The 26,259-nt window shown below is 36.1% G+C and overlaps 1 long non-coding RNA gene and 1 other non-coding gene across 2 annotated transcripts in view; both read right to left on the bottom strand.

Annotated features, from left to right (window-relative positions):
- The window catches only part of LOC136792213 (uncharacterized), a 36,996-nt gene extending 15,348 nt beyond the window's left edge, over nt 1-21,648 (bottom strand). The window contains exons 1-2 of the long non-coding RNA XR_010835680.1: nt 21,515-21,648; nt 18,601-18,695 (exon numbers count right to left, since the gene is read on the bottom strand). This is a non-coding gene — a long non-coding RNA (uncharacterized lncRNA). The remainder of the gene's footprint in view (nt 1-18,600; nt 18,696-21,514) is intronic.
- LOC131767572 (U6 spliceosomal RNA) lies at nt 18,223-18,329 on the bottom strand. Its single transcript, XR_009338775.1, has one exon. It is a non-coding gene; the product is annotated as a U6 spliceosomal RNA (small nuclear RNA).
- Nucleotides 21,649-26,259: the final 4,611 nt, after the last annotated feature.

Below are 26,259 nucleotides of genomic sequence, written 5' to 3'. Positions count from 1 at the left end.
GTGGTTTTCTTCAAGATTGTCCTATACATGAAATTGTCTTAATTTTATTTATTTATATATTCATTTGTTTGTTTATATTGAAGTACAGTTGATGTACAATGTTGATTTTATTTTAAGAAAAATTTAATCAAAGAAACTCATTAGTCTATTGAAATTCACTAACCTTCACTTTCTTTCCTGAATTCTACACACATAAAATTTGAATGATCTGTCATGGAATGAAAAGATTGGAGAATGATGTTCTATCAAAGCTGTGTAAGTGGAGGATATATGAACTTTAGTCAGGAGTGGAGTTAAAATATGCAATTCTAATATAGAGAAAATTTTCATTAATGACTTAAAGCGACATTTTTAATGGATGATACACCTATTTCTTCCTCCAAATTAAGATAAAAATATGTAATTAAAATGCAAAATTTCCTCACTAGAAAAGTTGTTGAAATATTCAAAGCATTCACTTTACATATTGTAGTAATTGATTTCAATCTAAATTCTGAGAGAATTTTCTTGTCTTCAATTTTATTCCAAAATGTTAATTCCTTCAAGAAATGCACATATCTTTATAAAAAGTAAAAGTTAGTCATGGAGAGGGACATAAAAAAAATAATGTAAAACTGAATTTCATCTTAGTCATTTCTGCCTTTTAAAGAGATGAAAGGGATAGTGGTTGCATAATTCAGGTCAGTGGAGGAAACAAAAATACTTTTACTGCTCTATTCTTCTCATAGAACCTGTTCGTCTGAAGGGATTATAGGTCTGCCATTTTAATGTCTTTGCCAGTGTGGGATGTTAACTCTTAACTCTTGATATGAACTTTTATATTTTTAGACTTTTGTATTTACAGTTAAAATCCTCAAGCCACATACTAAAGAAATATAAAGCTATATCAATTAGGTAGTTAATTCATGCAACAAATACACTAAGTACTTAACATAAAAACCAGGTATAGCTTTATCTCCACTATGTTTTAAAATGTAGCAACTTTAAAATTTTTACAAGTGCTTATTTTAAAAGCTATTTTTTGTCTTTTGAGAAATTCAATCCTACCTTGACCATTGATATTTTCAGCTATGATACCAAAGCAGAAAATAAAGACAGAATAAGTTTTTTTCCCCAATTTAGTTGGTTCAATTGAAAGGCCATACTAAAAGATTCTGAGAAGTGGGATTTTATTTGAGTACATTTATTTTAATCTTATTTTTTATGATTTCTTTTTAGAAGAGACTGTTTCATATATATATATATATATATATATATATACACACACACACACACACACACAAACATATCTGTTTTCATGTAAGTAGTGAATTTCTTATCCCAAATTCTGTCCCTAGATACCATTTTCCACACCACGCTATCATTAGTTCAATCCCTTCTCCCCACTTTTGATCACATTATACCTTGCAATGTGCTTGCCAAATAGTAAATAAAATCAATTTGTAAACCATCAATTTATTCACTCTGTCAAATATTTGAGTATCTACTATGTGACAAGCCCATACTAAGATTGATTCTTTCCTCAAGGAGTTTACACAAGTGCAATCCATTGTGCTAAATATCAGGAAAGTTATGTGTACAGATGTAAAGAAATAAAAATAAATATATAAGAAAAGCAGTTATCCATGGTGAAGAGGTAACCAGATGAAGAAAGGGGCAGAAGTGGGAAGCCATTCTAGGAAAAGAGAGTAGCATGTACAACGTCACAAAGGCAAGAGTAGGAGGACCCGAGACATTCTCACTTGGGTACCCAAGACCTTGGGTCATTTGTAATGTGACAGTGCTTCCTCCTTGCAGGAATACATGGACTTAACAAACTGCAATCAGAGAGGATGGGACCACATGGATTAGGCTATTCCATTCCCAATGGACAATGTATAGAATTTCCAAGTGGAAGAATTACAAAGCATGGTATGTGATACAGTACATACATCTTGTGCTATATCATGAAAACACTACATGCTGGTTAATTTTCATATCCCAATGAAAGAAACTGGTATAATTGAGTATTCTTATATTGTTAATCATCTTGGTATAAAGGAGGGAGGGAAGTTACTTTGTCAAGGAGAAATACAATGACAAGTCATGAATATGTGATTTATCTGGATGTCTTCTCCTGCCTACCCTCATAAAATAGCGTGACCTCATTTCTCAGAAATATGAAAGGTCTACCATCACTTGAGAAAACAATGTCCATAGTAAGAGCTGATAATCTGATATTCCATATCTTGAGTACAGAATAAAGGAACATTAAAACAACAAAAACAAACACAAACCAGGGGCTTCCCTGGTGGCACAGTGGTTAAGAATCTGCCTGCCAATGCAGGGGGCACACGTTCGAGCACTGGTCCGGGAAGATCCCACATGCCGCGGAGCAACTAAGCCCGTGTGCCACAACTACTGAGCCCACATGCCACAACTACTGAAGCATGCGCACCTGGAGCCCATGCTCCGTGACAAGAGAAGCCACTGCAATGAGAAGCCCCTTATCGCCGCAACTGGAGAAAGCCGCGTACAGCAACGAAGACCCAATGCAGCCAAAAATAAATAAATAAAATAAATAAATTTAAAAACAAAAACAAACACCCCCCCCAGCAACAACAAAAGATTTCTGAATGATGCCTGTCTCATGCTGTTCTGAACTTTGACTCACTGCCTTAAAACAAAAAAGAAAACAAATGACAACCTTTTAGTTAATCAGTGGCCTGGAAAGTTAAGGGTGATCTTTGGTCAGAAATTCCCCTAAATTACTGTCATGGAATTGCATTTGTTCAGTATTATTGAAGACGTAGGGTGTTTAGAGGAAGAAAATGACGAATACCTACGGGACACCCAAAGAGAGAGTTCTGGTGAACAGTTTTAACTTTATGAAAGAGGGAAGTCAAGTTTGGGGATCAGGAAGATTAATCACACAGCTTGTAAGAGTTGGATCTGGGCCTCCAATAAACTCCTTCTGCCTCTAGAATCTATCCTCTTAGTCATTTTGCTGTACTCTCACCATATAGAAGGTAGTCAGATGGAAAGGTTTGCTGCTGCAGTTAAGAAAAAACATATATGGATGGTTTTAGGCTATGAAAGATTTGGAAATGTACAATATTGTACCATTGAGTGACAGCCTTTTATGCACAATAGTTTAAGTTTTCTCCTATTTTTTCCTTTCTGAAATATATTTCAGTTCCCTGTTTTAAGTTTTGTTTTGCTTTGCATTAGAGGTGTTGGTAGATATACTCCTGAGTATTTTTGTTTTTGTTGTACCATAAGACTCTATTTCTGATACAGTTAGGGTCAACTCTATTTGTTGTTGTTGCTTTTTGTTTGTTTTGTTTTTTGTCTTATCAAGTAAGACAAAAGACTGGCACCTCACTGGAATCAGGAAAAGACATCCTACCGACATCATGGAAGAAATAGCAACAAGGATAGCATGGCTGCAGGAGACTGGACTATAGTTCAGGAAACAGAAGGTCACTCAGGACTGACATGGTTCTGAGGACTGGGTTTCATCTTTGGCCTTTAGCAGCCACTATTCATCTGTGTATGAGTAATCTCGCCACAGTGCTGACTCAGATTCAACCGATTCTGATTTCTATTTCCCCTGTTGCTGCAAGTCAACCATCTCCTTTCTACTGTAATAGTCTTTCAAAAGACACCCATTCACAGTTTCTGCCTCTTGGCATCTGCAGATTGACATTGCTCTTTATGCTTCTGCCCCAATTACTGAGTCTCTTTGCAATCAGATTTAAATTACTGAATTAGATCCATTATTCCCAATCATTCCTATATTTAAATTTATTTAAGTTGAGGGGACTTGAATGTATCTCTGTGCCTTGCAATTAAAACTACCGAAAAAGGAGTCAATATTCTAGCTCAGTCTAGAAATGGACAAAAATAGGATGAAGCACAGAAAAGAATCTAGAAATTGAGTGACAAGAGGGAAAGAGGGACCCAGACAGGCTCACAATAAAAAGAATCACTTTTATTGGTGGCCAAGTATGTGACAGGCTCTATGCAAAGCCTTTTACATGTTATCTCATTGAGGTTTTACAGCAGACTTGCAGTAATTTTTTTTAAAAAAGCATACTTTTTTAGTGATAGGAAAATTAAGACAGAATCGTTAAGCAGCTATTTCAATATTAGACAACTTATATTTAGAAGGTCCATTTGACTCACAGGTCCTGCTTTTTCTACTGTAAAAATTTCTGAAAGAGGAGACTTCTTTCTCTCTAGCCTGAATTTCACTGTCAGCACAAAAAAAGGGATATATTTAATTTTGGCTGGGTGGAAAAGTCAGGAGAAAATTGTGAATGAAAATTGTTTATTCTAGGCAGAGAACACATGTGAAAAAGCCCATGAGAAAAACTATGCCTGGGGATGTTTTAAAGAATAAATAGATCTATTATTTGCCATGAAACAAAGCAAAACAAAGGAAAATTCCTCTTCCTTGACTCACCTTCATTCTCCTCCTCTTTTGCATCTTTTCACTGCACTCTGTTAGGGTAAAACAAACAAACAAAAACAAAACAAACTCAAAAACTCAGATGTGTGGCCTATGGTCTTCCTTGTGTTTATGTTTTTCCCTCTTGTTCTCTCTTCAACCCACTAAATTTGGGCTTCAGTCCACACAACACAATTGAAATTGTTCCTGTCAAGGTCACCAACCATGCTGCTGAAAATTCACTGTTTTTTTCTATGTCCTCATTGATTGACCTATTATTTAACCATGCCTGCCTTCTTTGAAGTCTTGTCCTCTGGGTTTCTAAGATAGCACAGTCTCACTGGTTGCTCCTTCTTATCCTATTTTAATGAAGCTTCCTCTTCTTCCCTAACTCTAGTGCCCCAGGGCTCAGTTTGTGGACTTCTCTGGCTAAATTTTCTTCCTCAGTGATTCTAGTCAGTTTTAAGCTTTAGATAGCATCTTTAAGCGAATGATTTCTAAATTCATGTATCTTTCCCTGACAACTTCTCTAAGTTCCAGACTTGTATATCTAACTATATACCAGTGGTTTAAAAAAGATAAAGATTAATTTTTCTCTCATCCATATTGAGGATTAATTCTCAGTAACCCATGTTCCTTGGTACCATGTGCTCCACCATGCTCGGTAAATAAGCTAAGATGGTCACTCCTGGTCTACTTTCTACCAGAAGGAACAAGAACTGTGAAAGAGAAATTTGCCTTTAAGCATGCTTTGTGATGTTACACACACCCCTTCTATGTTTCACTGTTCAGAACTTAGTCTGTGTTCCTTTCAGTAAGGAAATGCGGTCTTTATTCTAGGCAGACACATGTCCAGATAAAAATCAACTAGCTCTGCAAGTAAGGAGGAAGGAAAGAACAGATATGAGAGGATAACAGTATCTGCCATAATATGTGATATAGGTCTCAGTGTTACCCTCTAAAACTTTCTCATCCAGCCTTTTGCATCATCTGTCTAGTTGCTCAAAGCCAAGAACCATCACTCCTCACCTGGACTATCTTTATTGCCCTCTAATTGGTCTCCATGATTGTATTTTCCCAATTAGTTCTAAATAAAGAAGTTGAAGTTGTCTTATGAAAATGGAAATCAGATAGTGTTTTATTAGGCCCAAGTTCTTCTAATGGCTTTCACTGCCCTTATAATAAAAGCCAATCTCCTTAGTTGTGGCACTCAAACTCTTAGTTGCAGCATGTGGGATCTAGTTCCCTGATGAGGGATCAAACCCTGGGCCCCCTGCATTGGGAGCGCAGAGTCTTAGCCACTGGGCCACCTAAAGACACCACTTGCTGCAACTAAAGATCCTGCACACGACAGTGAAGATCCTGCATGCGGCAACTAAGACCCGGCGCAGTCAAATAAATAAATACATATTATACAAAAGAAAAGAGGGCTTCCCCGGTGGCGCAGTGGTTGAGAGTCCGCCTGCTGATGCAGGGGACGTGGGTTTGTGCCCCGGTCGGGGAAGATCCCACATGCCGCGGAGCGGCTGGGCCCATGAGCCATGGCTGCTGAGCCTGCACGTCCGGAGCCTGTGCTCCACAACGGGAGATGCCACAGCAGTGAGAGGCCCACGTACCGCAAAAAAAAAAAAAAAAAAAAAAAAAAAAATGAAGCCCATCTCCTCACACAGGTTAGCTCCTGAAGGATCTGGCTGCTCCCAACCTCTAGATCTCATGTTTTGATTCTCTCAACTGTGCACAGTGGGCCCTAGTCACTCCATGTTTTTGTCAGTTTCATGAATTCACAAAGTGCATTCCCATCTTCGAGCTTTTACATGTGGTCCTCCCTCTTCCTGGAATGTTCACCTTGCTTCTTTTTCTCATTCATATCTCACCTTAAATATAATTTCCTCAGCGAAATCTTTCCTATGCAATCCATCCCAAGCTGTCCACCATTCAGTCTCTCTCTTGTATTTGTATTTGACTTTCTTCAAAGCATCTTTCACTGGCTAATATGTTTACTTGCTTATTATTTGACTCCACAATCCCCTCCTTCCTGAATACATGCTTCCTGATTACAGGGATCTTGTTTTCCCCACAGCTATAGTCCCTGTGCTTCTATCACAGTAGGCAAGCCCATGGTAAGTGCTTTTGCTGCCGTGGAAGGAAATGAAATGTTATTTGCGTGGCTACATTGTGGCAGGTAGGCAGTGGTTAGGGATGAGGCTCAGAGGGGTTAGAGTCTTCAGAAAATTATGAGCCATAAAGACTTTGTGCTTTGTCCTAAAAGCAATTGGCAGTCACTAAAATGTTTAAATCAGGGGAGTAACATTTTTCCAACTTGAATTTTAGAATTTTACAAAGATCAGTCATTTCAGTAAAAATATTAACAGCAGTGGATGATAATAGTAATAGCAGTAATTAAAATAATAATAATGACTATAATAGTAGCAGTAGTTATAAACAGACACTTGTAGTAAACACTAGTAATAATACAAGTAACTATTTTGTAATGTAACCTTACTGTGCACCAAGCTCTGGAACATGTACTTTGTATATATTATCTCTGGTATTTAACAGCCATAATAGTAATTCCTATCTTTTATATGTAGTGCTTTCTCTTGGCTAGGCATTTTTGTATGAAGTTTTCTTGTATTCAATTGTTTAATCGTCACAACTTCTGAAGTAAGTACTCTATAGTTCCCCATTTTACAGACAAGAAATCCAGAAATTGGTCTTGCAAAGACAGACTCACCTGGGGCGATAAGAGTATGTAGGTGTGTCGTAGTGAGAAGAGAGCTGAAATCCAAGTACAGGATTCTACTGTGGGGCTGGCAGAAGTCAGGGAGAACATCCACATGAATACTTTTATCCAATCACATATACTTAAGAATCCAAGCCTCAGTGGATTGAAATAGTTGGCTTCAAATCATGAAGCAAGAGTAGAATTCTCTTTATCTCAAAGGTTTATGCTTTTTGGGGGGGGCTATATGTATATATTATGAATGGAACTGTGTTCTGCAAAAATTTATTTATTAAAGTCTTAACCTCCAGTACCTCAGAATGTGACTGTATTTAGAGATAGGACTTTAAAAAGATAATTATTTTAAAATGAGGCTGTTAGGCTGGGTCTTAATCCAACCTAACTGGTATCCTTCTAAGAAGGGGAGATTAGGATTTACAGAGAGGCACCAGCAGCCTGTGTGTACAGAGAGAAGTCCCTGAGGACCCAGCAAGAAAATGGAGATCTGTAAGCCAAGGAGACAGGCTTCAGGAGAAATCAAACCTGCTGATACTTTGATCGTGGACTTCCAGCCTCCAGACCCATGAGAAAATACATTTTTGTTGTTTAAACCAACCAGTCAGTCTATGGTTTAAATAGATTTAAATAGTGCTGCATTTTGTAATGGCTACCCTAGCAAATTCATGCTATCCTCCTTACTCCTAAAGTTACAGTATTAGTTAAAATGTTTTCAAATTTATTTACTTAATATTGTATGTAGGGCAAAAATTAATGTTCTTTTATTTTAATAAAAACTTTCTTTTAGAATTTATGTACTTTTTAAGGTATGTATAAAGGATCCTACTAATCATGCTTCCCCCAGCCTGTATTTCTATAGATTTATTGTCAAATTTCATTTCTATAACATGTAGAATGTTCAAAGGTGCGCTCTTGGCATCTATGGTATTATGCCTACAGCAACTGCAGAAAAACAAAAATTACCAAAATAAGAGAAAATTCAGAGTACTTTTCTAAATAAAAGAAAATAAAATTTTATCTCAGGTATAACTTAAATTTCTCCAAAACGATACAGATTAATACAGAAACAATGTGAAGATTGATGTACTTTGCAAAAGAAAAGTACTCACAGGTGTCATTTATTTTGCTCTCCTGCCTTTTCCATTTCTGCTTTGGCTTGAAGTTTTCCTTTGACTGTGAGCCTAAAAATCCTCACCTTACTGAGTGAGGCTTAATTGCCTCCTGCAGTGAAGATTAATTACCTATTTAATATCTAAGAAGATGAATCCCTGATGCTAAGTTTTATGATTTCTTCCTCCACCATAACATCATACCCTCCTCTGGGGGTGCGGATAATTAAGCCCTTAATAAACTGCCTTATTACAACTTATTTCAACGAATGCCTTATTTTTCCCTCCTTTTAAATCAAACTTTATTCTCAGTGGGATTTTCTTTCTAGGTGTGTGTGTATTGGCATAGGAATGGTCATCATCTTTCCCTTTTGGGTAAAACAGGTCTAGTTTTCTATGGTCTAAGAGAGCTGCCTTTTATTTTGTATTGATGCTAACCAGCTAAAATGGAATTTCCTCTGAGTGTAAAGGTATGTGGTCCACCCTAGGTCTGTGATCAAATTTCAAATACCACCCACCTAACATGCATCTCTCTGTGTCTTCACAGTTTGGCATCTCATAAATTTAATCAGCCACCAACAAAGAGCCAACATATGCTGAGGTCTTCTAATATATCAGGCAACATGCTAAGGCTTAAGTATCCAAAGGTGTTTGAGACGGCTTCTGACCTTAAGCAGTTTATAATAGTTAACAAAACAGATTAACAAATGATGACTGTGTACACAATCCTTAAATAACTTTGATGGAATATAACTTTTCAATTACAAACGTACATAACCCACACTGCTCTGTCTCCTGAGACCCCCAAATCAGTAAACAACTAGGCATTTGGTATCCATTTCCTGAGATGAAGGTCATTATTGCAGAAAAGTAGGAACAGGTAATTGAATTGTAAAAGTCTGGACTTCAGGAGAGGAAGGCAAGAACTTGGCAGAGGACAGAAATTTGGAAGAATGCATGATGAAGAAAGACCATTTCTCAGCTAGGACAGAGGGAAGGTAGGTGAAAATGGATGGCTCTGACGCTGAGCAGAGCTGGGTTAAGATTTGGATGCAAATACAAGAACTGCAAAGACTGTAGCAGAAAAAGTCAGCTTCCAGAGGTTACTCAGCCTCCACAGGAGCTTCTGCAGGAGACAGTACCAGTTGGACAGGGGATAGGGACCTATCATTTAGCCTCAATTTTAGTTAATATAACTTGTCATTACTGACATTGGATGCTTTCTCAAGTTCAAATGAGAAGAATATTTAATTGAGAGTAAAATAATTTGGTTAGAAACTTAATGACTATGAAGATATACACTAGGTCTTCAATATTTGGAATTTGTGTTCATAGTTTTATACATAGAATTTACGATGGGTACCAATTTGGAAATTTTTTCAATTTTTTAAAATTGAAGTATAGTTGACTTATAGTATTATATTAGTTTCAGATGTACAACAATTTGATATTTTATAGATTATGTTGCATATAAAGTAGTTATGAAACACTGGCTATATTTCCTGTGCTGAACATTATATCTTTGTATCTTCGTTGTTTTATACCTAGTAGTTTAGGTCTTAGCAATATTTTTTTGGATCTGTCTCCTCAGGCAAGGGAAACAAGGGCAAAAATAAACAAAAGGGACCTATTCAAACTTGAAAGTTTTTTTAAACTGAAGAATAGTTGATTTACAATATTGTGTTAGCTTCAGGTGTACTGCATAGTGATTCAGTATTTTTTGCACATTCTACTCCATTATAGGTTATTACAAGGTATTGATATAATTCCCTGTGCTATACAGTGAATCCTTGTTGTTTATCTATAGTAGTTTATATCTGCTAATCCCATATCCAACAATTTGTCCCTCCCCACGCCCTCTCCCCTTTGGCAACCACAGGTTTGTTTCCTATGTCTGTCTATTTCTGTTTTGTATATGCATTCCTTTATATTATTTTTTAAATTCCACATATAAGTGATATCATATAGTATCTGTCTTTGTCTGACTTATTTCACTAAGCATAATATTCTCTAAGTCCATCCATATTGCTGTATATGGCAATATTTCATTCTTTTTTATGACTAATATTCCATCACATATATATATTATATATAGTAAATATGATAGTAATACTCCATTTTATATATATATATATGTATAAAAGCAAAAACTTAATTTGGTCCCGTATGTTTATTTTTGCTTTTATTTCTTTATTTCTTTTGCCTTGGGAGACTGATCCAAGAAAATATTGCTATGATTTATGTCAAAGAGTGTTTCGCCTATGTTCTCTTTTTCTCTTCTAGGAGTTTTATGGTTTCATGATTTTGCATAGCAAAGGAAGCCATCAACAAGACAAAAAGGCCACCAACTGAATGGGAGAAGATATTTGCAAATGATATGTCTGATAAGGGGTTAACATCCAAAATATATAGAGAACTCATACAACTCAGTATTTTAAAAAAACATTAAAAATGGGCAGAGGACCTGAATAGGCATTTTTCCAAAGAAAGCATACAGATAGCCAACAGGCATGTGAAAAGATGCTCAACATCACTAGTCATCAGGGAAATGCAAATCAAAACCACAGAGATATCACTTCAGACCTGTCAGAATGTCCAAGCCCAATTTTCAATCACATTTTAGGGTTGGGTTTGGAAACAAGGGCGATGGTTATGAAGGAGATTGCAGGACAAGATTTGTGCCAAAGTTGCTTTTGGTTGTGAGTGGCTGGGGCAGGCCACAGTGCCAGGAGTGGGTTGCGGATCAGCAGAGAGGTCAGCTGTATTCCAGGGAGTAGGATGGCATTGAAGGCATTAGACTGAGAGGCGAGGGGAGAGAGAGAGAGAGAGAGAGAGAGAGAGAGAGAGAGAGAGAGAGAGAGGTGGGGAGACTTAGATCAATATTTTACCTTGTACTATGGCAATCTAGCTTCTGCATATCAACTCAGTTTTATTAATAACAGTGATCACATTCTAAGTGCTTTGCATGTTATATAAGTTCTTCATAACAACCCTATATGGATGGTAATATTGTAATACTCATTTTATAGACGAAGACATTTAGTTACAGAGAGATTAAGTGACATTGTCAAGGTGGAGCGAGAGTTGGAGCAGACTGACACTGCTCTTAACCATTATTCATTTAATTATTTTTTCAGTTATATTTTATAGCACTTCATAGGCAAAGGTAATGCTATTTATCAGTTGAGGGATTTCTTAATATATTTTCCATATTTCAAAGGTCCAGTGTATGTTACTGTGTTTCTGAACTAGAAGTCTGTTTCAGTTTCAGTTCCTCCAGGAGCCAACCCTGAAACAAGGATTCCACTGCATTCCTGGTAGGGCGGGGGACCATGAGATAGTGAAAGGATGACAGCCAATAAACCTATGTGATGCACCTTAATCAAAGCATAGGAGCTCTAGTGAAGGTGTAAAATATGTCTCAAAATTACTTCTCTGAGGGGAAAGGGCTCTAGAGTATTTAGACACCAACTCCTGTCAAGTCATTGGTTGAGAGCTGTTCTTGGAGTGGGAGTTTAGTTCTCTAGTTCTTCAAGTCTGTGTGACGTCAAGTAACAGGAGGGTGCTGGAGTGCGTAGAAGTGGTGAGGTCCAGGGGATATGGATGGGGCATCTACAGCATTTGCTACAATGTCATTATTGGTGGCATAAAACACCTTAGCCATTTAGAAATAACAGGAACTAGTTATTTGCTGCTTTTGGAACTAGACTGCTCAGTTGTCAAGAATGATAATTATAATAATATCAGCTGACATCCATTGAGCTCTTACAGCATGCCAAGTTCATTTCTAAGAACATTAAAGGCATTAACACATTTAAACCTCATTACAATACTATGAAATACTATGAAATAGGTACTATTATTACCTCTATTTTACAAAGAATGGCCTAAATTTACAGAGCTAATAAATGGTGGAGCAGAGTTGGGAATCCAGTAGCAGGGTTTCAAAGCCTTGCTCTCAACCATCCAGCTCTCCCCCCATTTGTTCTCTCCTTTCATACCATTCACGGGATTTACTTACTCTACTTGCACTTGTGATGCAAGGAAGATGCAAAGATTGCGATAAAATATATTCCTCTCTCTTTCCAGCAGCTTCCCAGGGGGCTTGAAACTGCAGTAACCAAGCAATTGTTTGATCAGGACATTGCTTTTCTGAAATAGCGTCTGTTATAGAATAATGCAGACTCCTGGACTTAGAAGAAAATATGCTATTATTCAGCCTTTTATTCTACTGATTGGTTTGAACATCAAAAATGGAAAGTTTTTGTCAGAAATAAAAAAAGATAGAATGAGTAAAATGTGACTATTTCCATCTTGAGCTATGGAATTATGAAGTACTTAAGGAAAGGCTGAAATATTCCATGATATGACATATTCTCGAGGTAATAAACTCTGGCCTGCTAAATTACTGATGCCTATTTAGTTTGACACACGGTGACTCAGATGTCTTTTTATTTTTTAAAGAATAATCAACTTTTATTTTCCTTTCCTCTGAACCTACCCTCTTCATATGAACAACCTAGTGTAGAGTCCTTCATATTTCTCATTTTCACCAAAAGCATATATATGATATATAATTAATTTATATGCATATGTTTATATATGGGAGTTCTTATTTTCCATGTTCTTGATATACAATAATATATTCAACTATTCTTTTATCAATAGATATTAAAATTATTTTAATTCCTTTTTTTGTTTTTCATTGTATTTATATTTGTTTTCTATGTACATTTGTTTGTTTTCTATCTACTGTTGAACCTCTGCTTTAAACAATCACCAGCAATATTTGAGTAAATATTATGCAAGGTGAAAACCTTTTATTGCCACTACGTATCATACAGGTGGGCCCCTCTATGTTTGCTACCAGCCCTGCTCTAGACTTCAGGACATTTTCTACAATATCACATAGGAACACTTCAGAAAACTTCCAAACCAGACTTCAGTAGGAGGAGAAGGCACGGATCCTCCATCCTCATTATTTCCTATAGAGACTCCTGCCAGGACTAGAGCAGCTTGCTGAATACACACACAGTCTATAAATGTTCCAAGAGAGGGATGCAATTCACTGTTGCAGCCTTGTAAATGGAGGAATATATTTTCTAGTTTTGCCCGGGCAAGGTCAATTTTCCTTTTCAGATGTTTATGCTTGTTTGGGAAAACCAGCTGCCCAGCACCTGGAAAACTTTAAGCCCATGGGAAGCAGGGTTTGGGTGCAGGCATTGCCTCACCATTCATTAGAGTGAGCACTCAGAATCATTGTCGAACAATTCTGCCTGTTGCCCCACAGTTAGCTTTTTCCCAACATCCTTACCGGCCGTAGGTGTTATTGTTCTTTTAAAGTTTCAGCTGTCAGATGAGTACAAAGATGTTCTGTTATTGTTTTGTTATGTAACAAACCACCCCAAATTAGTGGCTTAAAATACTGACAACGTCTGCTGCGGAATATGCAGTGTGGGTTGATTTGATAGAATCTGTTCTTCTCTGCCTCATTCAGCTTCAGCTGGGCTTGCTTAAAGGCTGTGCACGGAATCATGCAAAACCTTGCTCACTCACGATCTGGCAAAGTTGACGATGGTTGTTGGCTAAGATTTCAGCTGTGGTTAGTGGCCAGAATACATACATGTGGCTTTTCCAAGAGCTCTTTGGCTTCTTCATAGTATGGTGGCTAGCTCCAGGGCAAGCATTCCAGGGGAGAACTCTCAGCACAGGAGAGTCATTAATATCACTTCTACCTCATTATATTCATTAGAAGTCAGTCACTAAGGCTAGTTTATAGCATGGAGAATTGGACTCCACCTTTGGGAAGAATTTCAAAGAATTTTCAGTCATGAAACCATCACAATAGAAATAATTCATTGTTTCTTTAGTTTTCGTTTTTCTCACTACTTATTTTCAGCATCTTTTTGTTTGTTCATGTATCAGTTTTCTATTGCAGAATAACAGATTACCAGGAGCTTTGCAACTGAAAACAATACCCATCTCATTCAGAAGTTCAGGCATGGCTCAAAAGGATTCTCTGCTTAGAATCTTATAAGGCTGAAATCTAGGTGTTGGCAAGGCTGCAATCTCATCTGGAGGCTTGACTAAGGAAGGGTCTGTTTTCAAGCATCCTCTAGGTGTTGGTAGAATTCATTTCCTCATGGCAGCTTTTTTCTTCAAAACCAGCAGTGAAGAGAGTTAGTCTCTACTGCTTCAAAGTTAGGTCAGATCCAGCCAGGACTATCTTTTACATCATTAACTCAAAGTTAACCGTTTAAGAACCTTAACCCAAATGAAAAAAATCCCTTTACATTTGCCATATTCTATTTGTTAGAAAAAAGTCACCTTTCCACCTATACTCAAGAGAATGGATGCTGGGGAATTATGGAGGCCACCTTAGAATTTTGAGTGTCATAGTTGGCCTTATTTATTTATTCTTTGTAAATTGTTTCTTCATATCTATTTTTTTCCTGTATGGTTGTTTATTCCTTTCTGGCCAATTTGTAAAAGCTCCTATATACTATAGATATTATCCTTTGTCTTTATTCTTCATCAAATATATTTTTTTCCAAATCAAATCTATTATTTGTACATTGACTTTATTTATAGATTTTTTAATCCATAAAAAATATTTTAAAGTTTTATCTTTTTCCTTGAGAAAAATTATTCATCTAAATTTGTGCTAACATTATAACAACTAGTCACCTGTCCTTTAGATTTAAATTTATATTAATTAAAATTAAATAAAATTGAAAATTTAGTTCCTCAGTTTCACTGACCACATTTCAAGTGTCCCATGTACCTGCTTTTTAGACAGTAGAATATTTCTATCATCAATAGTTCTATTGGACAGTGATAATCTAATTATTTTTAATAAAGAAATCCTGTAGATATTTAAAAATTTTATTTCTTATATTTTCTATTTATTAATTTTTCTTTTTACTATATTAATTTCTTCCTCTGATGTTTTTGGTTTATTTTATATCTCTTTCTCAAATGTTCTATAGGCTGAGTAAGAAGTTCCTTTCTTCCTCCTTTTCTTCATTCAATTATTTATTATCAAATTCATTAAGCCTATACATTTACTTTTGAATTCAGTTTTTCTGAATCTTAAAAGTATTAAAATACAGCTTTTGGATACAAGGATTACATAGGTATAAATTTCATCATTTCTAAATTGTTAAGATCTTTTTATGATTTATTTTCAATTTTATCAGATCATTATCAGATAACTGTTAATATAGTTACCTGATAACAGCATGACACGTTTTATTTTTTTTAATTTTTTATTCTTTCTAACATCTTTGAGTATAACTGTTTTACAATAGTGTGTTAGTTTCTCCTCTACAACAAAGTGAATCAGCTATACATATATATATATGTTCCCATATCTCTTCCCTCTTGCATCACCCTCCCTCCCACCCTCCCTATCCCACCCCTGTAGGTGGTCACAAAGGACAGAGGTGAACTCCCTGTGCTATGCGGCAGCTTCCCACCAGCTATCTAATTTACATTTGGTAGTGTGTATATGTCCCTGCCACTCTCTCACATTGTCACCGCTTATCCTTCCCCCTCCCCATACCCTCAAGTCCATGCTCTAGTAGGTCTGTGTTTTATTCCCGTCCTACCACTAATCTCCTCATGATTTGTTTTAAATATGTATAATTTTTGTGATAATCTATTATAAATATTACATGTTCATACCAAAAATAATGCATATTCTTTATTTACTTATTAACGAGTACTAGATAGAGTCAATAATTTTTATCATATTTCCCAATTCTGCTATGATTTTACTTATTTTACTTTCCTGTCTATTATATTTTTCCAATTTGGAAAAATTTGTCTCTTAGTACAATTATATTGTTATAAAGGTCTTTTTTTCTTTTTGGTAATTTTTGCATAATTTATTAGTTTCTATGATATATGGTACATAAAAATAAAGTTTTATTGTATATTTTATTAGACACTTGCATATTTTATGTATCCTCTTTATTATTATTACACTTAAATTCAATCTTAGCTAATATTAGTATTTCTTTTTGTTTGCACTTGCTTATTATTGATTTATCTATTATTCCTTGGTTTCAAACTATCTTATTTTGTTTTAAGTTGTTGCTAGGTTGTTACCAGTGAAGAGTCTAGACTTAATTATACTATTGTTATGTTGTTCTTTTGAAACCTAATGTAACTGTTTTGACTTTCCTTGGAATATATATATATATATCCTCGTTTGCTGCCTATGTCTCTTGCCGCTAAACCACCATATTCGCTTAGTCATCTCCACATACATCTTTATATATGGCCATGCATGGACATGCTCCACAGACTACCATTTCAACCTTGCTCTCCTATTAATTGCAACTATACTCACCTTGCTTGCACTTGGCCTCTGCTATTCAGAAATTAATCATCCTCATTGTTACTAGGGATTTCAGTCCTATAATAGCATCTTGTAACAAGAATCCTAGTCTAAAAATGAAGAGACATGGCTGAACATTTTATCTGTGCTGCTGCCCACTCACAGTGCATTCCTTTTTATCTTTAAATATCAAGTCACAGGCCTTCTGAGGAAAGACAGCTGGTGTAGTTTATCATCTTTCATAACAGATCCATTCTACAATACCCACTTCAGGCATGACCATTTTTCTCCACAATCTGCCATGGCAGTTCTAGCATCTTCTTTACTTTGTGTGGTCAATCTATTTCAATGTGTCCAAGGGACATCTCAGAAACATTTTCGAATTGGTTACTAGGACCTAAGTCAAGGTTTAAATTTTGTGTCATGAAACAGTTTCCATATTGACAAACTATTTGTTGTTCACCTTTATATTCTGTGCCCCTTGATTCAGCTCCCTCAGGATCTGCTCCCAGTCATATCCTCCCACTTCCTGTTGCTATGTGACTTATGGCAGCTCCTTTGTCATGTAGCCTTTCCTCTCTTAGCAGGCCTAGCACTTCTCCAGTTGGTTATCTTATGATTTGATTTGTTAAGCAGGTGGGGTTATGGGAGCCTATGTTGAAGGAGACAAAAATTGCCTGGGACTCACCTGCCCAGAGCACAGCTAAGAAATAGAACATTTTTTTAAATGACTCTGAAGTGTCACCATAGATGTCACTAAAGCTCATACATTTTTTTGATCCTCACTTAGAGCCCATTTTCCTTTGTAGGGACCCACTCAGCCCCCAGAGTTTTTATGAACATTATTTTAAACTACAGACTTTTGAGATACAGCAGATATAGAAAGCTTGGAGCTTCCCTTATCTGACTAAAAGGCAGAAACTTTGGAAGGGAAGTTGCCATAAATCCCCTCTTTCAGAAAGCTTCGCTCCCAGGAGAAGACCAATTATTCTCACTGGATGAGAAATTGCATAAACGAACATTATCACAAACTTTCATACCATCCATTTGTCTTCCCTAAAAAAGGCTCATTTGTTCTTCCCATAGAAGCCCTCTCTCCCCTTTCCCTTTCCCCTGTTAAGCTGGTATATAAACCCCTATTTTGAGATGTTCAGTGAGCCTCTTCATCTGAATGCTCCCACACGCATGTCAATAAAACTTGTGTATTTTTCGTCCGGTGGTGGGGGGGGGGATTGCCTGGGAAAGCACATCTGAAGGTTCCATATAGTCCTAAAGCAAGGGGCTATATTTTATCTGTTAGCAAGAGGATAAAATATAGTGCTACTTTTCTAGGTCTAGAAATTTCAGGGGACTTGGGCCCTCAAGGTATTCTAGTTCATCTACCTAATGTTCCCATCCCAAGTCTCAGGATCCTTCATAACTATAATCTAAATTTCATGGAAGAGATTTGCCAAGATGAGTACTCAACCTTCTTCTATATTTTTCTGTTCTTTAAATAAACTTATATGCCAGTCTCTTAACATGATCAGCCCTCCCATTAGAGGAAATGATTGTTTTATCAGATGCAACTAAGGAAGACTCTGACTCACATTTTTATTTTAATATGGAATGCTTCATGAATTTGCATGTCATCCTTGCACAGGGGCCATGCTATTCTTCTCTGTATCTTTCCAATTTTATTGTATGTACTGCTGAAGCAAGCACTGACTCTCACATTTTTATTTAAATTATTGGAATTGATGTTTGATCACCCCAAGTCTCCCACTTTTTCTTTTCAAAGTACCAGTGTTGCTTACCAACAGCTATCTAATTTCTCAACTATTATCATTACTATAATAGACATATTTCTCAAAGACCAGAGATATTTTATTGATCAGATATCAAATGTCAGTGCAGATAATTCAAATTCACTAGAGGTGAAAGTTTAAAAATTGCAGTTTCACAGTAGACCAGTGACTGTCAATTTTCCACCTACCATCTGAGATGGGGTCTTCATTTCAGCTGGCCACCATATTTTCAACTCCACAATCCCATTCTAGAGTCAACTTTCTAGGGATCACTTCTTACAACCTAGAAGTAGAGGTTGAGACAAAGATTCAGGCGTGCACAATGTACTGAGTGAGTGCTCTGCAGGAAAATCCTGTAAGAGAATGAAGGAAGTCAAGTAGGGGAGGGGAAAAATCTGAGCAAGGATGCAAACTAGTTTTGGTGTGGTACAGAGAGGGAGTAGAGGATATTCCTAAAGAGTGAATTACCCTATAGAGTTGTACACCTTGAGACTAAGGGACAGAATTTTGTATAATTTTATTAGTCGGTAAATGGAAAGGGGGTGGGGAAACTGCCCAAGTGTTTCCAGGCAGGTTGGTTCCCTTCAGCCAGGGGCAGTTCTTCTGAGAAGGCCACAATTATAAGCCATACATTTCAGTACTCACAGCAGATAGCGGATGATAAACTAGTAAAGAGGACAGGGTGAGACTGGAATAATTCAGACATAGAACTTTCAAAAAAAGAAGTTTATTAATGCCATTTTGAACATTTAATTGTAGACCTTAGGCACTTTATTACTTATCATATGATTTCTGACTTCATCATTTATTGGAGATTCACTATATGTTATTAATTTACTTATGTACACAGGGCAACAAAAGAAAGATAAGGCATAATGTTGCTCTCATGAACTTTATAAGTTGCCAGCATGTCAAGAAACCATGAAAAAATTCCAATAGTAGTCTCATAACAATTACTATTGGCTGCCAAGGGACTCAGACTTTTTAATCAGTAAAATTGTAAAAAATATTTCTTCTTTCTGAAGAATCAATTTGAATTCTTTAATGTAATCTGTCATCACAGAGCTATATAAAGGGAACAGTGAGACTGGATATTTTGTTATAATCAAGTTATGACTTTGGAAAAGAATGGCAAATTTTGCAGTTTTAGTCTAAATAAATAATGATCACATCACCATTACACAGTGTCACTTTCCCTGTTACAGCAGTTAGTGTTGATTTTTTTCAGCTAAGCTCACTCAGCAGTGGCTAGCCACAGATACTGAGTGTTAGAGAGCTACTCTTCTATTTAAATCTTCTTTGGATGAGAGAGAGGCTGCCAGACTTCAGTTAGGAATTTACTTTTGATCAAGAGCAAGGCTCATAACAAATAAAGTGACCAATATCACACATGGAGAAGACTGGTATGAGATAACATGAACTGAAAGCTCTGTTTTTTCCCCAGCTATTCACAATTTAAAGATCTATTTAAAATTATGCCAGATTATACCCACTCTGAATAGGAATGCATTTATGGAAAAATGGGAAACACATCTTACAGTCAAAATTTTCCTAACATTTGCAGAAGAAGAGTCCAAAAATGGCACACAATGCCAGGAGGGTTCATTTTCCATACACTTCAAAAGCTTTTTTATCATTGACAGGCTAGTGTTTTACACTGATATTTTTAGGAAAATATTTTCCAAGACTCTTTCCCACTCTGATGTTTCACAAATTGCTACAGTTGTTTTTGTTTAATAAACTGTTTCAAAGTCATTTAGGTTCAGGAAATGCTAGCTTAAAATTAGATTATATTTGCTGAAAAATCTCTGGGAGAATTAATATAGTTTCTATGAATCTCTAATTGAAATTAGAATTATTTAAGCTGTTGGACTTTGGAACCCATTTTTCCTGGAGCACATCATGTAGCGGGTTCTGAGAAACATTTTTGAGAGAAGCTGCATTAAGGTAAATTCTACAATTACTTCTGAAATGTCATTGTAACTGAATATAACAGTATTTCAAAGAATGTCAGTCTGCTCAGGAGATAGAACCATGCAGTAATTTGAACACGGAACATTTAATATAAAGAGTTTTTAAGCATAGTGGGGATTAGATTAATGATAGATAAGCTGGTAAAATGTTAGAGAACTCTAAAGAATATGGGAATAGCAGATATGTGTTGGCCACTACCAGAACACCGATGGAAGAGCCCATCCTCCATCCTGACAGGGCTGAAAGCTACACCTTTTTGGAGAAGGCATGGCCATTTCTCACTGAAAGGCAGAGGCATCACTGTGATGAGATGCTGGTGGAACTTGCTGGAACTCTTCCCTCTAGCACTTGCTGGAAATAAATTCTCTAGGGTATAGAAGAAAGCCATTCACAGAAAGATGTCTCATGGAAACATTCTGCTGTGGAACTTCCTGAGGGGATTCTGGGGGAAGCTGCTTGCTGCTGAGTACTGCTGGATGCTATACATGGCAAAAATTGGGGCGATAGACAAGTTTGCAAGAGCTGTAGGAGCCTGATGCTGGAGAAGCAGTGTGTGCTCTAAGAGCCAGACACTGGAGCAGCCGAGAAGCTACCCACACCACAGTTAACGCAGTGCTGGAGAGGCCAAATATACAAGTGTAATGCATGAGGCTTCCAAGTCAGTGCTATAACCAGGAGGAAAAGCCCTCTCTCCTGCAAAGCTATTGACAAAGCTTACTGACAACTGGCAAGGAAAAAATATATTTAAAGTGCCAGATTTGTTTTTGCAAAGCAGGTAAAGAAGGGTAAATTTCGAGGTGAGAGACATTAAGTTGATAACTGGCACTTAAAATTATGAAATTTAGAAGAAAATAAATTCTTGTGTTCTGTATTCTTTGTTTACTTTGAGGACATTCTCCAGACATTAGGATTTCCTCCAAAATTTTGGTTTTCTTATAAACAATAGGAACAGTCAAAGTGATTAAGAAGATTTTTTTTCAGAAAAAGTCTCAAAATGCTGCTTCTCGTTTCAAGGTAAATTTGATATGAGTACTTTGGGTTACTAACTGCAGAATACTCAACTTAGCTGCAAGCAACAAGATAAACTACTAATAGTCACATAAACAGATAAGTACTGATTTTTCTCACATGACAGAAACTTGACATAAGCAGCTTCAAGCATTAGTTTGGTGGACCATCCATTTACAGGCTGCCATATCTGTGATTCTCTTGGCCTTTTCCTCCTGCAGACCACATGGTTCTTCTATCTTCAGGAATCATATCTGCAACCAAGGTAGAGAGAAGAAATAATACATGAGAGCAGCTAGGTCTGACCCTTTTAAAAGCAAAGGGAAACTAGAAGCCCTCAGCAGGCTCAGTAGCCATAACTCTGTCACATAGCCACTCCTAGCCAGGATTCTGGCTGGGGAAGCAAGTTCAAACTATGTCATTCTCCACAGTGGAGCCTTCAAGGAGAATGGGGTTTGGGGATTTTTGTTTGCTAAGCCAGTGAATAGTATCTTCTTCACAAGAGTTTCTTGAAGATGTAAATATATTGCTGAAATAATGTAGCTGATAATTTTAAAGAGAATGCAGTAAAAACAGTGGGGGAGTTTGGTAAGCAGAGGAATAGCTGCCTCCAGAGATTACTGTGGAACTTATAAATATGCTAGTTTACATGACAAAGAAGAATAAAGATTGCAGATGGATTTCAGATTGCTAACCTGTTGACCTTAAGATAGACTATCCTGGTGGACCCCCTATAATCACAACAGTCATTATCAGTGCAAGAGGGAGGCAGCAGAAGAGAATCAGATAGTGATGTATCTACGAAGAATGTTGCTAGAGATGCAAGGTTGCAGGCTTTGAAGATGGAGGGAGGGGACTCTAGCCAAGGACTGTGGTCAGCCTCTAGAAGCTGGAAAATGCAAGGAAATAGATTCTCCCCTAGAGACTATAGAATGGAATGCAATTATGTCGACACCTTCATCTTAGCCCAATGAGACCTGTGTTGGACTTCCAACCTACAGAACTGTACGAAAATACGTGTTTGTAATTTTGAAATCACCAAGTACATGACAATTTGTTACAGCAGCAATAGAACACTAGGGAGAAACATAATGTAGATACAACATTGGGAGACTGCATTTTTTCAACCTTTCAACTTCGTATTAGATTCCTCTTTGTGATTCTTTCCAGAAACATTTACTTATATATTGGATAGATTCAAAGTTTAGATGTAGATAACTGAAATTCTAGAAATTTATTAAGTTCATTCATAATTATTTATTTTCTATTGCAGAACCAATGGCAATGTATGGGAATCTCATTGGATAACTAAGACATGAAAGTAATCCTTAGACTTGACACAGAGATAACTGAATATTTATTATCAGGTTTTTTCCTTGATTTTTTTCATCTTAACAATCTATTTTTAGTGTGTAGACTGATACATCCCAAATGTATAAAGTAGGAATTTTAATATTAATGGAAATATTTTATATATTTTTTCCAGCTGTGATTAAAAAAAACCCACAGAACAACTCAGTGGCAGATGTACTAACCATGCAGATATATACATTATTTTATAACCAAGTTTTTTTCCAGATGCTGAGTAGCTTTAATGTTACAAATGATTAAAAATAATACCTGTAGTCTCTGAGACTCTCTGATCTGTCAATGTTAAAAAAATCATACAGACTGTTAAAACTTCGTATTATACTAATTTTTTCTTACATTGAGTAGAACTAAAAGTAAATTTGCAATAAAATATTTTAAATATCCTATTCCCCTACAGGAACATTTTGTATCTAAAGAAAAAAAAAATAAATAGAGCACTTATCACTATAGAGTAGATTTAACCCCTCTTGGCCATTCTTTTTCTTTCATAGAACATATATCTCCCCCCTTCCCAAATTAGTTCATTCTTAATATTAGTGCAGACAATTCTTAGGCTTTGGATACATTCTGATATGATGTAAATTCCTTGCTCTACTTTTTACTTTCAGGTGGATTTTGTCAAGTTCTATGCCTCTCTAAGTCACAATTTTCTCATTTGTAAAATTGGTACGATATTACAAAATACATAAGACTTAGGAATTTTCACAGAGTAGGCACTTAATCAATTGTAGTAATTATTATTATTAAAATATAATACTAATATTTATTTTTAAAAGTAAAACAAAATAGATATATCAGTTAGGTGGTTTAATAGAAACATATTCTGTAACAAAATATTTCTTTCTAACAAGATGTGTTAAATATGCCAGCGATTTAAGTTAGGAAATGCATACCTTAATGTGAATTTGTTCTTCCTTATTTGATAAAAAAATTGTTCTAGGTTAGATATAGGCCTCATAGGATTTCCAGAGCACTTAACTTGGTAGTGTGGGATGTACACTGCAGAGTACATAGTTGAGAACTTCATTTAAAGACAAGTTTCTTTTTAGCTAACAGAGGAAAGACAAAAAAGTAAAGCTAAGATGGTACCAGTGATACAAATTTCAAATACATATGTGCTTTGGTTTACACACACACACACACACACACACACACACACACATCCTTCTTCTAGAAAATAAATCAACCAAAATCACTTTTCTACCCTGTATCACCAATGGCTTTGAATTTCTGTAATCCTATCAAAAGAACTGGACTAAGAGAACAAGTTCAATGTTCTTGAACAAGTTCAATGTTCCAGTTTGATCAATGTGAATAGGAGACTTTAAAGAAGAACATGCTACTTCTATTACTATTAATAATAATTACAATTATAATACAATCACCTAATATTTTTGTGTGATTACAGCATACTGGACTCTTTACTAAGCGTTTTATATGTATTGTTAAATCATTTTAACTTCACACCACTGTTATTAGGTAGGTACTATTAACATCATCTCACTACACAGATGGGCAAATGAAGCATGAGGGGGATAAATAATTTGCTTAAGGTGAAACAATACAGTTAGTAAGTGGAGGATGTAGGCTATAATAATGATAGTATATATTTTGTATTTGTTATTTAATTATATGAATAGTTGGCTTAGGGGAAATGGGAGGAAACTATTAAGTATATGCTTAAAAGTTTTAACTCAAATATTTTATATGACCCTTCATGTAATTGATGATATGTGAGCAGTAATTTGTACTAATGAATTTTCTATATACACAGCTAAATGTCTAGCAATATGTCTATTACAGATCAAATGCTGCTGAGAAACTTGATATATCTTTATTAAATAAATACACTGATACTTTAAAATTATTTTATGTAAGTTTATGGCAATGAGTTGTCACTATATATATAAGTATGTTGCTAATTATTCTAGAACTTTTTCTTTTATTAAAGAATTACTTTTCAATGATGATTGTTTGATGCTTACATTCTCAAATTTCATTTTGCTTTCAAATTGTGCTCACTTTTCTGTGGACAAATATTTGGATGATCCTGTGGATAAAGACATACTTTGCCCTAGGGATAAAGACTGAAAATATTTTATAAAACCCACTGAGAAAAACACAGTACTCTGTTACTCTGTTAAATAAGTGATGGTAAGTTATAAAACACATATAAGTCATGCCCACATATGTTCATGACTGGCTAGCTGGTCCTACTTGTGTGCTGAGGCTGGTATTGTAATTATTTAAAATGAGTCTTCAGTGGAATGAAAACAAAAATATAAAAGGGAAAAAAACTATTTCCTGACATGGAACTACCAAATTAAAGACATGGTTGTCTGCTCCCTGTACGCTGAATCTTATATCCTGATGAGCCAAATTGATATTGAATGATTTTCTGTATGGGGCAAACCTCTAAGGGAAACTTTGAGAATTAAACAAAAAAGGCTTTACTGAGTGACATCCACTTTAAAAAAGTAAAGTTATCCATATCCTTCTAATTTTAGCCTTCTTTTACTTCCAGTGCTTGAATTGAATATGTGCTATTCTGAATTGAACGCTCTTTTTTTTTTTTTAACATCTTTATTGGAGTATAATTGCTTTACAATGGTGTGTTAGTTTCTGCTTTACAACAAAGTGAATCAGTTATACGTATACATACGTTCCCATATTTCCTCCCTCTTGCGTCTCCCTCCCTCCCACCCTCCCTATCCCACCCCTCTATGTGGTCACAAACCACCTAGTTGATCTCCCTGTGAGATGCGGCTGCTTCCCACTAGCTATCCATCCTACGTTTAGTAGTGTATATATGTCCATGCCACTTTCTCACTTTGTCACAGCCTACCCTTCCCCTTCCCCATATCCTCAAGGCCATGTTCTAGTAGGTCTGTGTTTTATTCCCGTTCTACCCCTAGTCTCTTCATGACGTTTTTTTTCTTAGATTCCATATATATGTGTTAGCATACGGTATTTGTTTTTCTCCTTCTGACTTACTTCACTCTGTATGACAGACTCCAGGTCCATCCATCTCACTACAAATGACTCAGTTTCGTTTCATTTTATGGCTGAGTAATATTCCATTGTATATATGTGCCACATCTTCTTTATCCATTCATCTGTTGATGGACACTTAGGTTGCTTCCATGTCCTGGCTATTGTAAACAGAGCTGCAATGAACATTTTGGTACATGACTCTTTTTGAATTATGCTTTTCTCAGGGTATATGCCCAGTAGTGGGATTGCTGGGTCGTATGGTAGTTCTATTTGTAGTTTTCTAAGGAACCTCCATACTGTTCTCCAAACTGGCTGTATCAATTTACATTCACACCAACAGTGAAAGAGTGTTCCCTTTTCTCCACACCCTCTCCAGCATTTATTGTTTCTAGAGTTCTTGATGATGGCCATTCTGACGGGTGTGAGATGATATCTCATTGTAGTTTTGATTTGCATTTCTCTAATGATTAATGATGTTCAGCATTCTTTCATGTGTTTGT

Source organism: Kogia breviceps, chromosome 12 (assembly GCF_026419965.1).
Source record: "Kogia breviceps isolate mKogBre1 chromosome 12, mKogBre1 haplotype 1, whole genome shotgun sequence".
NCBI classification, from domain to species: domain Eukaryota; kingdom Metazoa; phylum Chordata; class Mammalia; order Artiodactyla; family Physeteridae; genus Kogia; species Kogia breviceps.
This window is presented reverse-complemented; position numbering and strand designations above follow the sequence as displayed.